This window comes from Mobula birostris, chromosome 9 (assembly GCF_030028105.1).
Source record: "Mobula birostris isolate sMobBir1 chromosome 9, sMobBir1.hap1, whole genome shotgun sequence".
Lineage (NCBI taxonomy): Eukaryota > Metazoa > Chordata > Chondrichthyes > Myliobatiformes > Myliobatidae > Mobula > Mobula birostris.
This window is the reverse complement of record NC_092378.1, coordinates 38,647,201-38,663,738: the sequence shown is the minus strand read 5'-3', so window position 1 is coordinate 38,663,738 and position 16,538 is coordinate 38,647,201. Positions and strand designations below refer to the sequence as shown.

Here is a 16,538-nt window from a genome sequence, read left to right as displayed (position 1 = left end):
ACATTACATAATTCAGTCAAAGGATGAGTGTTTCATTAATAGATACTTTGTTGAATTAATATTCAATGTGCGGATCCATGGATTGTCAAGCATATTTCACACTGGACCTTTGCCTTTTTGATGGCTAGCATTCTTAACGCCCTTCCTCAGAAGCAGCATCATAGATTTTCTTTGGCCTTATACTGAGGTATGCTGCTGATAGTAGCAGAAAGTGCACCTGCATTTGATACTCCTCTATTCAAAGGCTAGTCTTAGCAAGAACCATAGTCAAATGCAGTTGTCAGTATGATTCTGATTTGTTGCCTGAGCAACTATAATCCATAAATACCATTATATATCTAGTATCAGCATTCAATATTTCAGGCTTCAGTTTTGTTATTAATGTGATTGCTATTAGGTTTTCTAACAAAAAGCAGAGTTTCTTATATTCACACAATATGAAGTCAATATCTTAATGTATGGTGTGTATGAAATATTTTATTTCATTCAACTTTCCTTCACCTAATAGAAACAGAATTGGCCTGTATTAATTTATAGTGACTTTAACAATCTCAAGATTAACTGAAGTATTTTATGAGTAAAGTCACTGCTGTGATGTAGAAATTGCAGCAGGCTATCTGTGCACAATATAATATTGGAAACTTAGGGAAAAAAAGAAATGATCTACTGTTGGTTAAGATATATACATATTTTCAGGTATCTCCTCAAGAAGGCCTTAAAGCTCTCTGCTTCTTTGTTAACAGACCCGACCAGTTCCCCTCCACCATGATCCTCCTCTGTCTGGTGGAACTGGCCCTCACCTTCAACAATTTTTATTTTGGTTCCTCCCTCTTTCTCCAAGCTCAAGGTGTAATCATGGGCACCCGCATGGAACCCGGCTACACCTGCCTTTTTGTTGGCATGTGGAATAGTCCATGTTCCAAGCCTTCCCTGGTAATGTTCCCCAACTCTTTCTGCGCTACACTTGTATTGCTTCTTGCACCCACACTGAGCTCATTGATTTCATCAGCGAGGCCTCCAACTTTCACCCTGCCTTTAAATTCACTTGCTCCATTCCTGACACCTCTCCCCACTTTCTTGATTTCTCTGTCTCCATCTCTGGGGACAAACTGCCTAATGATACCTTTTATAAACCTACTGATTCCCACCGCTACCTTGACTATACCTCTTTATGCACTGTTTTCTGTAAAAATTCCATTCCTCTTTCTTAGTTCCTATGTCCTTTTGCCACCCACTGGATCACTTGGTCTGGCACGTAATGTCAGGATTGGTCTCCTTTCAGATTAACAGGGTCACGGTGTGAATGTTCCTGACTCTCCCTAGTAATCTGCTATGTACCTGCAGAATACTGTGTACCTGTGTGGGGCAGATCAGCCCATGCGAAGAAAATAGACCCATTTCTTAACGAAGCCTGCTGAATAATCACGGGCACACTGCGCCCCACACCCACTAACATCACTTACAGACTTGCAGGCATTGCTCCTCCAGAGATCCGAAGACACACTACAACAAAAATTGAAAAAGGTAAACAGAACTCGGATCCACGGCACCCACTACATCATCATGTGCCAGTTCCAAACGCCTAAAATCGAGGAAAAGCTTTGCTACAGTGGAGGAACTACTGCACGGAACATCCCCCCAAACATACAGAATTGACTCTGGCAACAAACAGAAGCCAGAACGCCACCAAACAATACAGTGCAAGACCCCACAGAAATGTTGCTAGACAGGGCACTGCTTGACAGACGGAAGTGGTGCACTCTCAACAGAGCGAGATCGGGAGTTTGTAGGACAGGAGACAATTTGGTGAAGTGGGGTTTAAAGACCAGCGAATCCTGTGAGTGTGGCGAAAGGGTGCAGAACATTGAACACATTCTGCGCAAATGCCCACTCTCACCTGATTTAGCTGACACTGACCTGCTCAATATCAACCAAACAACACTAGAGTGGCTGGCTGGCTGGTGTGACAAGCCATGATGATGAGTTCCTTTGTCTCTGCCACATCTGGTTCCAGGATGAGTCTTCATTTATAATCCATCAGAGATGGTCCTCCTTCTTCAAAGAATGGGGTTTCCCTTCCTCCACCATTATTGCTGCCCTCACCCACATCTCTTCTATTCCCTGAAAATCCGTACTCACCCAATCTTCCTGCTGCCTTAACAGGAAGAGTTTTTTCTTGTTCTCACCTACCACCCCTTGAGCCACCACATCCAACACATCATTCTCCACAACTTCCACCCTCTTCCACGGGACCCTACTGCCAAACACATCTTTACCTTTCCCCTTCTCTCTACTTTCCATTAGGATTGATCACTCCATGATTCCCTTGTCCTTTCGTCATTCCCCACTAATCTCCCTCCTGGCACACATCCCTGCAAGTGACAGAAGTGCTACACCTGCCCATTCACCTCCTCCTTCTCATCCATTAAGGGCCCCAAACAGTCCTCCCCGGTGAGGCAACATTTCACTTGTGAATCTATTGGGGTCATCTCCTGTACCTGGTGCTCCTGGTGTGACCTCCTCAACTTGGTAAAATGTAACATAGATCTGGGGACAACTTTATCATGCACCTTCACTCCATCCACTAAAAGCAGGATTTCCTGTTGGCCAACTGCTTCCATTCCAATCCCCATTCCCATTCTGATATGTCGGTTCATGACATCCTCTGCCCATGCTGAGGCCACTCTCAAGTTGAGGAGCAACGCCTTATATTCCTTCTAGATAGCCTCCATCCTAATGTCATGAACATCAGCTTATCCATCCAGGTAATTTTTCCCCCCTCTTACTTCTTCTCCTCACCCGCTTATCACCTCCTCCTAGTGCTCCTCCCCCTCTTTCCCTTTCTCCCATGGTCCACTCTCCTCTCCGAACAGAATCCTCCTTTTCCAGCTCTTTACCTCTTCTACCTATCTCCTTCCCCTCCCCCCACCTTCTGATTCTGGGATCTTCCATCTTTCTTTCCGGTCCTGATGAAGGGTCTTGGCCCAAAACATCAAGTGTATTCATTTCCATAGATGCTGCCTGACCTGCTGAGTTTCTCCAAAATTCTGTGTGTGTTGCTCTGGGTTTCCATCATCTGCAGAATGTCTTGTGTTTATGGTTTAAGATACTTGTTATTCATCTTGCAGCCCCTATGGACTTTTACCTTCCCCTGAGCAGGCAGATCGTACCTTGTGTCAGGGTTTCTTCTTTGATGTTACTGCTAAGGTGAATAAAATGACTTCTCTGTACTGTTAACTGCTGAGATAGTAGTTCTCTATAGCAGCATGTTTGGGTTATAATTAGTGATAACGGGACTTGTATTCATTTGCTACCAATTGGGATAGACGTTATTCTTTCTGTCTGTGTGAAAGCTGTTAGTTTGCGCAGGCTTGAGGGAGAAGGCACGAGGAGGATGAAGAGAGAAGACATGGCTTGCGGAGACTGTGGCCCGATCCACTGGGCCTGGGCTCGGGGCAGGAGCCCAGAGGCCGACTAGCAAAGGAGGATCAGCGAAAGGGAATCCGTGAGCTCCAACGTTTGTGCACTGGACATGCTTATGAGATTATTGGCACCTTTTATTTGTTTTTCTTTTCTTTTGTTTCTCTACTAACCCCATACTTAAATATAAAATCGTGATCGTTTAACCGCACATTGTGGACTGAATGTTATCTCGGGGTACTGATGTTACACAGGGGACACAACACGCAGCATCCACCCAAACAAGAGTGCTAAAGTTTGGCCGGGGAGGGAGTGCCACCCCCGAGATCATGCCATTAGACGCAGCGAGTATTACACTTGTTTCAGGATTGTATCTAAAGGTGGCACCTCTAAAAATGCTGCATTCTTTCAGCACTGCACCAGAACATTCTGTCTTGATTCAATGTTTGAGTTGCTGTAGTTAACCTTGAACATATAAACATTTCTCACAAAGAACAGAGCTCTCCAAAAGAGCCAACCCCCGAAGACTAAGTACCAGATCAAATGTAACTAGTCAGTGTGCTGGAGGCATTCATACACTAGCACTTCCAAACTGTACTATAGGATCGCTTGCTTTTCCTGCACTTCAATGTCCTGTTTATATTTATCCAACTGTGTCCAATGCATTACTTGAATCTGCCAAACACAGGTCATGGCCTGGCTACCTCATGGGATCGTGATGCATATTACTGAATAATTGGTAACCAAACCTGTGAGTCATGACTGAGTGAGTGTGATAGATTCAGAATTTCATTAACAAAAATTCAGGTACCTTTATAACTGGTACGGTAGCATATGGTTGTGTTCATCTTAATCCTATGGCTGGGTCCAATAATCTGGTGAGTTAAAATCAGTTGATTGCTTAAATTCAGCTTTTAACATCAAGGAATGAAGAGCCGGTAACAGCAAAATGGTCACAAAGATGCCGTATTATCAGAAAAACTTCAGTTCCTTTACAGAGGATTTTTTAAATGGCTTTATTCTGCTGGAAAATAATTGTGAATATTTATCATCCAGGATTTTCTATTTATTCTGTTTTGCCAATTTCCCCCTAAATGAAATAACATGTTCTATGAGGTAATGGGAGTGGGTGGAAGTGGAGAAGAGGGCATTTTATTCAATTGCTAATTCATGGTTGAGCCTGGAAGCTGCAGACTGGCAGAGTATTCTGACAATGGATGTCGAGTATCATCACTGATTCCAATCTAATTTGTCCAAGCAAAATGTACAGATTTATATATGCCTTTTGTTTTATTGAACTGTGTTTTGTTCCAATTCCTTCTCTTTTAATGCCCTTCTTCTTCACAAATTAGGTTCCTAGATCAGAGAAGGCCAGGCAATGCCATTCTGTTACTACCAGGTAAAGATCAAGTCCTTCACTTCTTCCCCATTTGACTTGTCATTGATCCAGGCATAAAAGCTGCCTTTATGCAGTTAAGCTTGCAACACTCACACGCTGCATTCTGCTACCCAGTTTCTCCAGAGCTCAGATGTGCTTCATGCATTTTTAATGACATCTGAGTAGGCTTTGCTCCCAAGCTGCTGCTGTCAAATCCACTGTATCTGCAATCATTACAGAGAGATTATAAACTCACTCATAGACTGCAGCTGTTTGTTCCCAATCAGAGAACATGAAGTAAGCTGATGAGATGAGGCAGGGCATGGTTATCTGAAAGGAATGTGATAAAATGGGCTTTGATTGATTTAGTTGTTCAAGAACAATAACTGTAAATTGATGCTAATGAAATATTTTAAAATTAACCAAGCCAATAATTTTATACAGATAAGGAAAAAAATACTTTTTGTTTATTAAATAATGATGGAATAATAGTTTGGAGCATATTAAGGTACATGATGGACTTTACAACTGTTTGAATGAAGTTGCTATTAATTTAGAAGGTTCAAAGTTCAAAGTAAATTTATTACCAAAGTACATATATGTCACCACAAACAATCCTGAGATTTGTTTCCTTGTGGGCATACTCAATAAATCTAAGAAACATAATAAAATTATTGAAAGACCACACACAACAGGATGGCCAAACAAACAATGTGCAAAAGAAAACAAACTGTTCAAATGCAAAAAAACACACAAAATAATATTAATTATTATTAATAAATGAATAAATAATGAATAAATATCAAGAACATGAGTTGAAGAGTTCTTGAAAGTGAGTCCATTGGTTGTGGGAACAGTTCAGTGTTGTGGTGAGTGGAGTGAAGTTATCCCCTTTGGTTCAAGAACCTAATGGTTGAGGCATAAAAACTGTTCCTGAAACTGGTGGTGTGTGTCCTGAAGCTCCTGCACCTTCCTGATGGCAACAGGGAGAAGAGGGAATTACCTGGGTGCTAATCTCCTGCGACAGCACTCCATTTCCCTCCTTCCTAGTGGCAGCAGTGAGAAGAGAGCATGGCCTGGCCTGCGATCCTCAATGATACCTTCCTGTGACAACACTCCGTATGGATGTGCTCAATGGTGGGGAGGGCTTTATCCATAATGGACTGGGCTACATCCACTACTTTTTGTAGGCTTTTCTATTCAAGGGTATTGATGTGTCTGTAGCAGGCTGTGATGCAACTAGTCAATATACTCCCCACTACACATGTGTAAGGGTTTGTCAGGATTTTAGATGACATGCCAAATCCTCACTAACATCTAAGAAAATAGAGACAATGCTTTCCTTATAATGGCACTAACATGTTGGACCCAGGACAGGTCCTCTGAAATGATAACGCTAAGAAGTTTAAAGCTGCTGACCCTCTCCAGCTTTGAAACCCAATGAGGACTGGCTCATAGAAATGAGTTCTCCTCTTCCTAAAGTCAATAATCAGCTCCTTGGTCTTGCTGACATTGAGTGAGTGAGTGTTGATGTGGCACCACTCAACCAGATTTTCAATCTCCCTCCTAACTGCTGATCTGTCACCGTCTTTGAATCAGCCAACTGTGGTGTCATCAGCAAACTTAAATATGGCAATGGAACTGTGCTTAACAGTCATAAGTATAAAGTGAGTAGAAAAGGGGGCTAAAGATGATTACTGAAGGATGGTCGACGAAGCACACAGCCTTGTGGTGCACCTGTGCTAATGGTGACTGTGGAGGAGATCTTGTTGCCAATCCGAACTGACTGGAACCTACAAATGAATAAATAGTAGATCTAATTACAGAAGGAAGTATTGAGGCCAAGGTCTTGAAGCTTATTGATTCATTTTGAGGGAACGATAGCATTAAGTGCCAAGCTGTAGTCAATAAAGCGTATCCTGATGTATTAGCTTTGCTGTCCAGATATTCTAGGGTTGAGAGCAATGGCTCCTGCTGTGGACCTATTGTGTTTTTAGGCAAATTGGAGCAGATCCAGGTTGGTTCGCAGGTAAGAGGTGACATGAATCATCACCAACCTCTCAAAGGACTTCATCACAGTGGATGTAAATGATACTGGATGAAAGTTATTGAGGCAGGTTACCACTGGTATAATTGAACCTTTCTTGAAGCCGGTGGGTATCTCAGACAGCCAAAGCAAGAGGTTAAAGGTATTAGTGAACATTCCAGCCGGTTGATTAGCACAGGACTTTAGTACTGAGTCAGGTACCCCACATGCGCCGGATGTTTTCCATGCATTCACACTCCTGAAGGATGCTCTCACATCAGCCTCAGAGAATGAAATCACAGGGTCATCAGAAGATGTGGAAATTTGTGAAGATGCCTCCATGCTTTGACAGTCAAAGTGAGTATAAAAGTCATTGAGCTCAAAGGGACAGAAGCCTTGTTGTCACATTTTTGGTTTCACTTTATAGGAGGAGATAGCATTCTAGCCCTGCCACATTTCCGATCAACCTTCAGTAATTCAATTTTGGTCTAGAACTGCCTTTTCGCATGTGAGTTGGCTTTGCAGAGGTCATACTTGACTTGTTGTATCTTACTTGGTTGCCACACCCTAACCCCATTGATCTGGCCCTCAGTAGATTGTGGATCTTTTGGTTCATCCAGGACTTCTGGTTCTGCTGGAGTGATTTTGTGAGGACACACTCATCCACGCTTTCTCTTATAAAGTCTGTGACAACCATGGGGTATTCGTTCAGATCCTCTGATGAGTCCTTGAACATGGCCCAGTATACTGTCTCAAAGCAATCCCATAGCCGCTGTTCTATCACCCATGTCATTACCTTTGGAGTCTTGCTCTTCAGCCTCTGCTTATATGCATGGAGAAGTTGCACAGACAGATAACCAGATTTCCCAAAATGCAGTTAAAGGGTGGAATGGTATTCATTCCTAATCATGGTATAACAGTGGTCTGGTGTGTTTGAACCTCTTGTGCTGCAAGTGATATGTTGATGATAACTGTCAGAGATTTCTTCAAACAAGCCTGATTGAACTCTTCCTGTTGTGTCTGTGCACACCTACATATATATTAAATAAAAGCACACACTTGGGAGATGGCCTTAACTGGTGCATTCACATTGCAGCAAGAGAGAGATAGAGCAATGCACATGCACAGACAACAGATCAATACGTAGTGCTAAGGGGAGGAGGGGTCATTGCTCTAAAAGAAATATATCCAAGCATTACACTTCCTCCCCCTTTACATTAATGCACCATAAAAATGTATATGTACAAAACATTCAATTTCCCTATCATAAACCCATATTCCAAATAAACATGCTTTCACAATAACAGTCCATAACAACTTCACAGTTCTAAAGGTTCAGTCTTCTGGGTGGCATTCTGGTTCTTTCAGAGTAGCACCTCTGGACCTGTGGGGATGCAAGAAGCTTGGTAGATGTCTTGTCAACAATAACATTCTCATCACTCCTGGACCTGTGGAGTGGCATCAGGTTTGGGAGGTGTCTCGTCTAAGACAATGTTCTGAGTTTCTGATGTCACATGGCTGTCACTGACATGATCATCACTGAGAGGTCTGTCCGGTGACTGTAACGTGTCTGAATTATTGGATGCAATTGACTCAGGTGTGTTCTTCAGTTGAGCATCCCACTTCTGGTCCGCATGACATCCCATGTCTGTACCCCAATATCCGCTATGTACATCAGTGGTCTGGTTCTTGTAGCTATCCTACAGAGTGTCTACTTTCTTCTCAATAATCATGCACTAGGACTTCCTGTCCAAACTCGATGCTCCTTACTGCTTCACTTACTCTTTTTTAATATACTTTATACTTTATTGTCGCCAAACAATTGGTACTAGAACATGCAATCGTCACAACGATATTTGATTCTGCGCTTCACACTCCCTGAATTACAAATATTAAATATTAAAGATATTTAAAATTAGTTAAAATTGGTAAATATTAAAAATTTAAATTATTTATCATAGATAGAAAATAGAAATATGGGAAGTAAGGTAACTTGGCAACTGGCTGAACTGTTTATTCTGCATATCCCTCCATAGATCTGGTTTCAGGAGGTCTATGCGAGATCTCAGAGACATATTCATGAAGAGCTTTATAGGTGTTTGATTTGTCATCGCATGGACAGAGTTCCAGTACACTGGTGGAAGTTTCAAGGTCAAAGCTATCCTCCTTGAGCTGTAGAGAAATGTCCTCCTTGTCCGTCACTTTAATGGACTTCCTGAAGGTTTGGATAAACGTTACAGCTCACCCATTAGTTGCTGGGTGGTGAGGAACTGACTTGAAATGACGGCTGCTATTTTTCTTCATGAACAGTCAGGATTCTTCTGATGTGTATTGTGGTCCGTTGTCATTCACAATTTGTTCTGTCTAGCCACTTCTGGCAAAGATAGTCTGCAGAGCAAAGACGTCTTTGCTGACATGGTTGACTTCATTGGTATAATCTCCGGCCACTTCGAATGAGCATCCACTGCAACCAGAAGCATGGAGTCCATGAATGGCCCAGCAAAGTCAATATGTACTCTTTGCCATGGTGACAACAGCCACTCCCACAGGTGTAATGGTGCCAGTGGGGCTGTATTTTCAGGTCTTTAGCATCCCGAACAGCTTTTGGCCAAGTTTTCAATCTGTTTATCTATTCTCTTCTCAAAGACCTTTTGATTAGCGTTAAGCAGCTGTGACACCCTCTGGTTAGTGCTACCATTTTGCTTGCAATTGTCTGTTAACAGAACACTAAGAGCTTTGATTGAGTACCAGTTTAGTCGGATTTTTCTCAACCATTCACATCCACAAAGTGCTGGTCCTCTTCTTTTCAATACATACCGATATAGCTGCTGTGTTTGGCCTCCATACATAACATTTACCTTCAGTTTGCCTTTGGGAGACATTTTTTCACCTGTGTAGGTCTTTAGCATCACTGAGGTCTTCTCTAATGGTATCTTAGAAAACAGTCTGTTGTAGTCAGCCTCTGAAATTAAAGACAAAGCTGGCCCTGTACCCAGCTCCATTTTCAGTTTTACACCATTCACACCTATTGTGATCCAGATTATTTTGTGATCTGCTTCAGTAATACTATCCAGTTCTAGGCATGACAACTCACCTTTGTCAAACTCTGTATTGTCTCATTCTATTTTACATTCAATCACTTTATGCACTTGCTTAGTTTTGTGTTTGAGATTTTTCACATGGTTGTGCTATTTGTTTGCCTTGCACATTCTCTCTATGTGACCTTGGCTGCAGGCTTTTTGTCATTTGCCTGTCACCTGTCATTTGCATCATGGGAGGATTTGCCACATTGATAGCATCTTTGGTTTTTCACACCATTAGGGACATTTTGTGCATTTCAAATTCTAACCTCTGTTTCTGTAGTTCTGTTGCATCCTTTGCTGCAGTCTCTGATGATATTGCAATGGTCAATGCCCATTCTAAAGTTAGGTCCCTTTCTGCCAATAGCCTCTTTTGAGTGCTTTGACTATGCATTCCACATACAAGCCTGTCCCTTTGCATTAGAAAGTCATCTCCAAATTCATAGTACTGGGAAAGTTTGTGCTGTTCTGCAATGTATTCAGAAACGCTTCAATCCTCTAACTGGCTCTTTTTGTAAAATCTAAATCTCCCAGCTATTGCCAGTGGTTTAGTGCTCAAGTGATTTTGTAAAATTGTAACAATTTCATTGAACGTTTTGCTTGCTGGATTTTCAGGAGTTTCCAAGTAGTTTTAGAGACTGCAAGTTCTTGCACCCATTAAACTAAGAAGCGTGTGGGCTTTCTTTTGTTCCTCCACGTTGTTCACATTACAATACAGTTCCACCCTCTCGATATATGACTCCCAGTCTTCATTAGTGCTATCAAATTCATCAACTTTCCCGACTGAAGCCTTCACCATGTTACTTTCACTTTAAATTCAGCAGCCCTTTCACTGTGTACTATGCTGTACTCATGCCTTTATTAGTATCCGTAATGGATTTCTCATGCTGTTTAACTCTTGCTGTTTCATCCTGAAACTCAGTGGAGTTTTTGATTTGTTCTGACATTCAGGTTTTGCACTCGTCGCCAATTTGTTTTGTCTGTGCACACCTACATATATATTAAGTAAAAGCACACACGTGAGAGATGGCTTTAACTAGTGTATTCACATTGCAGAAAGAGAGAGAGAGAGAGAGAGAGAGAGAGAGAGAGAGAGAGAGAGAGAGAGAGAGAGAGAGAGAGAGAGAGAGAGAGAGAGAGAGAGAGAGAGAGAGAGATAGAGAGAGAGAGAGAGGGCAATGCACATGCATAGGCAACAGCACATTCGCAGACAACAGATCAATACATAGTGCTAGCGGGGTCATTACTCTAAAAGAAATAGATCCAATTTAAAAATTGCTGGTGAACGCAGCAGGCCAGGCAGCATCTATAGGAAGAGGTATAGTCGACGTTCTAGGCCGAGACCCCCCTCCCATTTTCAAATCTCTTACTATCTCTTCTTTCAGTTATCCTGATGAAGGGTCTCGGCCTGAAACGTTGACTGTACCTCTTCCTATAGATGCTGCCTGGCCTGCGGTGTTCACCAGCAGTTTTTATGTGTGTTGCTTGAATTTCCAGCATCTGCAGATTTCCTCGTGTTTAGATCCAATTTAAGATGTGGTGCTGAATGCATGTGACAGCTCACTGGTAGTTCAAAAGGCAAGAAATTTGACTAAAAACATTACTATTAACACATTTTTTGAAGTAAATTGTGGTAAACTATCACCACAAACGATGATGAAGCAAGCGGTGGTGAAGTTGATTCGAAGGAAGGGCCATGCGGGTGCATCACAAAAGCGAAGCACAACGTGCTCAAGATGGGGTTGCAGACAGAGTTGGTATCGCTGTTGGAGTTGAAGTGAGGGATTTGGAGAAGAATCGATGTAGAAGAGTTTTGATGGCCATCCACCCAACCCGGGTGCAAGGTTGGATCACTCCGAGCGCTGAGCTGATTTGGTGAGATTGTGAACGGCTTCAGCCCGGGTGGCCCAAACGTATTGCTATGCCGGGGTCCTGGTCTTAGAGCAAGGCACGAATGGCACTTGGACAATTTAAACACTGGCCTAGATATACTGGAAAGCCCGAGTGTCAGAACCAGAGGCGAGGGTCGGGCTGATTTCACTCGCTGTCCCATGATGTTCATTCGCCTCTCAGCGATGAACTGCTCCAGTAACTGTGCCACTGAGACCGAGCCTTGGGCCTACACTAGCTGCTCTGGGAGTGGATTTAAGGGTTCAGTCTGGTTTGGAACACTGCTGCTTGCTTCTGTTGGTTGCATGATTGTGTTTTTTTCTTTCTCTTTCTCTGTGCAGTGGACTTGATCTTTCTTTTTTTTTAATTGGGTCCTTCAGGTTTCTTGCTTTGTGGCTGCCTGTAGGCAAACAAATCTCAGGGTGTATAATTTAAACATTCTTTGATAATAAGTTGTACTTTGAATCTTTGAAGTTCCCAACAAAAGACATCAGGGTAAGCTGTTTCTTCTTTGCTAATCGCTGCACTTGCTGGCTGACTGATGGTATAGCAGCATCAGCACTGGACTTCGAGGCAGATGATCCCGAGTTTGAATCTGGCTGACTCCATGCACATTTTCCATCTGCACTGGAGTGTTGAGCTAACAATTCGGCCTTGTAAGGAAACAGTCAAATGCTGTGGAAGCAACAAAAGTGCCGCCTGATGTGCCACGAGGCGTGAAAAGAAACAACTACAATCACTGCACTTAATACCTCGAGTACTTGCTGAATATTGGCCTTTGGCCATACATAATCTGTGGTTACGATAACAGAGGAGAAGCATCCTGGTAAGTAGAATGGTCAGCACTTAATCATTCGTCGTTCCAGGTCAGAGAAACAAGAGAGCAACAAGACCACTACATCTGAGGACCACAAAGAGTTTATCATCAAGCACAGGCAGGAGCCCCTTGCCCCTCTTCAAAACAGCAGTCCAGCCCATCTGGTGTAGAGAGCAGTCCATAATTCTTCCCGACATGTCTGAGGAATCAGGACTGTAAACTGCAATGAAATCTCAAGCATGCCCAAGTATTAGCACTCCAGAGACTCGCATCAGAATGCTACTGAGGGAGAGCCCAAGCTGCGTCAAAGCAAGTGTCAAATGCAATCATTCAATGAAGAAGGGAATTGATAGGGATGGTGGTGTGGCACTTACTCTGTGACTGAGCTATTTAGGCATTGGTTTAGGCTGAGAGTAGGAAGTTTAGAAGGGATCTGAGGGTGAGTTGTTTCATAAAGAGAGTGGGTGGAGCGTGCTGCCTGAGAGGCAGAAACTCTCACAGCATTTAAGCAGTATCTTGACTAACACTAGATTATAGAATGCTATGGACTTAATGTGGGAATTTGGGATTAGTATTGATACATATAGCAGAGAGCATGGATGTGGTGGGCCTATTTTTGCACAGTATGACCGTGACTCTGTAACATGTCAAGTTTGACACATACTGTATAACAAGTCCTTTGTTCCAATGGAACAGGAATCATCTATTGTCACAGTGGCAGAAATATACATTTATTCAGGCAGATTAGAGGATGTTGAGACTATTGTTCTTCTGTTGTCCTGGACACTCCTGGTAATTTGGCAACCACCACTCTCTCATTCAATATCATTAAGTTAAATCAGATAAAGAAAATATTCATTTTACTATTTGTGGTAATTTGTTGAACACCAACTGACCAGCACATTTTTCAAATAACAGTTAATAAGAATTTATTGATCTGAGGTTTTGGGGACAGGTGATAACTTGGTAAAGTGTGATATAAACATAGATTCCAATCGTCGAGAGTGGGAATGAGTATAATCCAGGGGATTTCATAGTTACTGATTATGTAAATACATGAAATTGATTGTGTGAAAAAAGAAATGTAGACAGAAAGAGCTATCCAGCAAAAGACAAACTATGAATCAATTGCAGCGGAAAAAACATTATATTTTATTATGTAGGCGGTTAGAGTTCTGTCACATGCTAATATTTAGTAATTCTGTTATTTTATGGCACATATTGGGTTAGGGAGGGTAGAAAATTGAACATAAAATGTAAATTTCCACTATTAATAAGCAATTTTAATCATTAAAACTAATGAAAAGGAAACTACTAACAAGATGCATTGATAAATTCAGATTATGCCTTCTGAATAGATGGTACATCATTGGAATGAGATTACTTAAATGTAAATTCTGGATGAAAAGCCTTCAACAATAAAAAAAACGGTGGCTCGACGGACCTTAAGCATGTAAAATGATAGACTTTGGCAGAATCACTCAAGCACAAGGAGTTTCTCAGCAGATGGTTAACTAGTGATTAAATTGTTAGCTTGCCACAGCATCCATCAGTGATAATAAACCACTTCTATGAATATGTAGGATCAAGTTGAAGATAATGGCTTAAATTAAACCACCAACAAAAAATCACTATTAAGGCAAGGGCTTCAGTACTTCATATCAAACATTAAAAATGGTTCAATTTCAGCTGGTCCTATGGATGTCATTTATCTGCATATGACATAATAAATAGATTAGGAAGGTAAAGTTTTCATTTATCTCTACTAACTATGTCATATTTGAACACACTGGCACATAAGTTCAAATGAAAAAACACAATATTGTGTGTTTTACAATGTCCATTGGCTGTTGGACCTTAGCTGGTAAAAGCATGATGGAGTCTGTAAGATTGGTCTATAGTCACTTGAGCTTCAAGGTATGAGAGAGATCTCGTTGAGACATACAACAAAGGCACTGAGGAGAGGTGCAGATGGGCTGCTTCCTCTCAGCCAGGAAGTCAAGAACTCAAAGCAAGGTGTTGGCTTCTTGGGTGTAAAATGAATGGTAATTTCTTTACACAAATGCTAAGTTGTTGAATGATCTTGTTGAATTATGTCAGCAGAAGTCAAAGGCTCACTATACTTTATATGCTGTTTCTTATGTTCCTATGTAGAATGACATATTTAAATGTTGTTGGTCCGTCCAAATCACCATTCAAGCAAGTCTTCTGTGAAACATGATATGAGCATCACAGAATCACCTTTATCATAAAATTGTGCAGCAGTCACTTCAGAAAATAATTAGTAGTCCCCACCCTTGGTTTCCAAAGTCTGTCTCCCCAAAGTATTGAGCAAAATACTCAAAGCCAAGAAAATCAGCAAGTTGGGCAGAAGTAAAGTTATAGTTTCAGGTCTTTTATCTTTCCTTAGAAGTTACTGAGATGTTCATTGGGTTAAATACTAAGCTGAGAACTCTGTTTCTCTCTCCACAGGTAAATCTGAAATGTTGAGCTGAATAAATCTGAGGGAGCAGGATATGAACGTACTTTTTGAAAACAAGAAAAGGAAAATTCACGAGTTCAGGAAATTTGATTACTTTAAAAATTGGGCAATAGGTGGAATGAATATGATGGTGAATGTAAAATGCTTAGAGTCGTTTAAGAATAAAATGATTGTTGAACTGAGAAATTGCTGGGATTTTTCCAGTTGAATAAAAAATCTACATACCCTTCTTCATCTCAAATATCTTCTGGTTCTGTACAATATTAACAATATTATAATTCTTCTTCACAGTGTTTTCAAGTGAAAAACTTCAAACATTAATACTTCAACAACAGGAAGTAATTCAAAATGCAATTAAATAATGAATGCAGCAAATCATTTTACTGTGACAACTAACCTTGCCAGAGGGCCAAGGTAAAATATTACAATTTTACAGCATGTTTCTCTCCTCAAAACGAAACTACATGTGCATCAGACCTCAATGACAGTCTTTAAATCATATTGATCTGTTGTGCAGCATATTGGAGAATTTTGCTTGCTTGAAAATACCGAAAGTCTGCTTTTGTCATCTTTAAAAATTATTCATATACCTTGATAAATTACCAAACCTTACCTTGTGCAGAGAAACATACTAACCCCATCCAACCATAGGATCAGCTCCAACATTGTTCTTAAATGCTGCCTAATTTTATTTCTCAATGAAATCTTATCAGGAATGATCTAGAACCAGATGTTTGGACAGGTTGAATGTTAACCTCACTCCCCAATAGGTTTCCATCCCACTCCATACCAACAGGTCTGAACTCGGTTTGTAATGTTATCAATACGCAAACACTGGACCTACAGCAAAATTGAAACTTTGTCAAGTCCACATGAACATATTTGAATATGGATGTCACTACATTATCGCCGGAAAATTAGCTAGATACATTGGAAAGATCAGCAGACTAATTATCAGCACTCTCCAATATCAATAACTGCCTGGTTGCACTCCATTAGTTACGTTGAGCAGGCCAGATCATTTGCATGTCCTGCACCAAACCCTCAAAACAGATATTCTATTCCAAGTTCTCTCATGGGAAAGGATTATCAGATGGATAGAGGAAAACACTTAAAGATATCTTAAAAATTCCTTGAGAAATATAATATCTCCTCTGGCTCCTGGGAATCTTTGGCCATGGCAGCTCAAAAGTGAACAAGCATTTGGGATGGTATGGAGAACCTGTCGACCAGTGATCTGGTACACACTGAAACCCTATTTAAGTGGAGAAAGGAGTGGACCGCCTCCAAGGGGTAGACTCCCTTGCCCATTTGTCCCTCCCCAATGATCTCCCTCCTGACACTTACCCTTACAAGTGGAACAAGTGCTAAACCTGCCCCTACACCTCCTCCCTCACTACCATTCAGAGCCCCAAACAGTCCTTCCAGGTGAGGAGACATTTCAC

At 41.4% G+C, this 16,538-nt stretch overlaps 1 long non-coding RNA gene across 1 annotated transcript; it reads left to right on the top strand.

Annotated features, from left to right (window-relative positions):
- Positions 1–4,209: 4,209 nt before the first annotated feature.
- On the top strand, positions 4,210–15,314 carry LOC140203364 (uncharacterized). The gene is made up of 3 exons (XR_011887349.1): positions 4,210–4,298; positions 4,773–4,819; positions 15,084–15,314. It is a non-coding gene; the product is annotated as an uncharacterized lncRNA (long non-coding RNA).
- Positions 15,315–16,538: the final 1,224 nt, after the last annotated feature.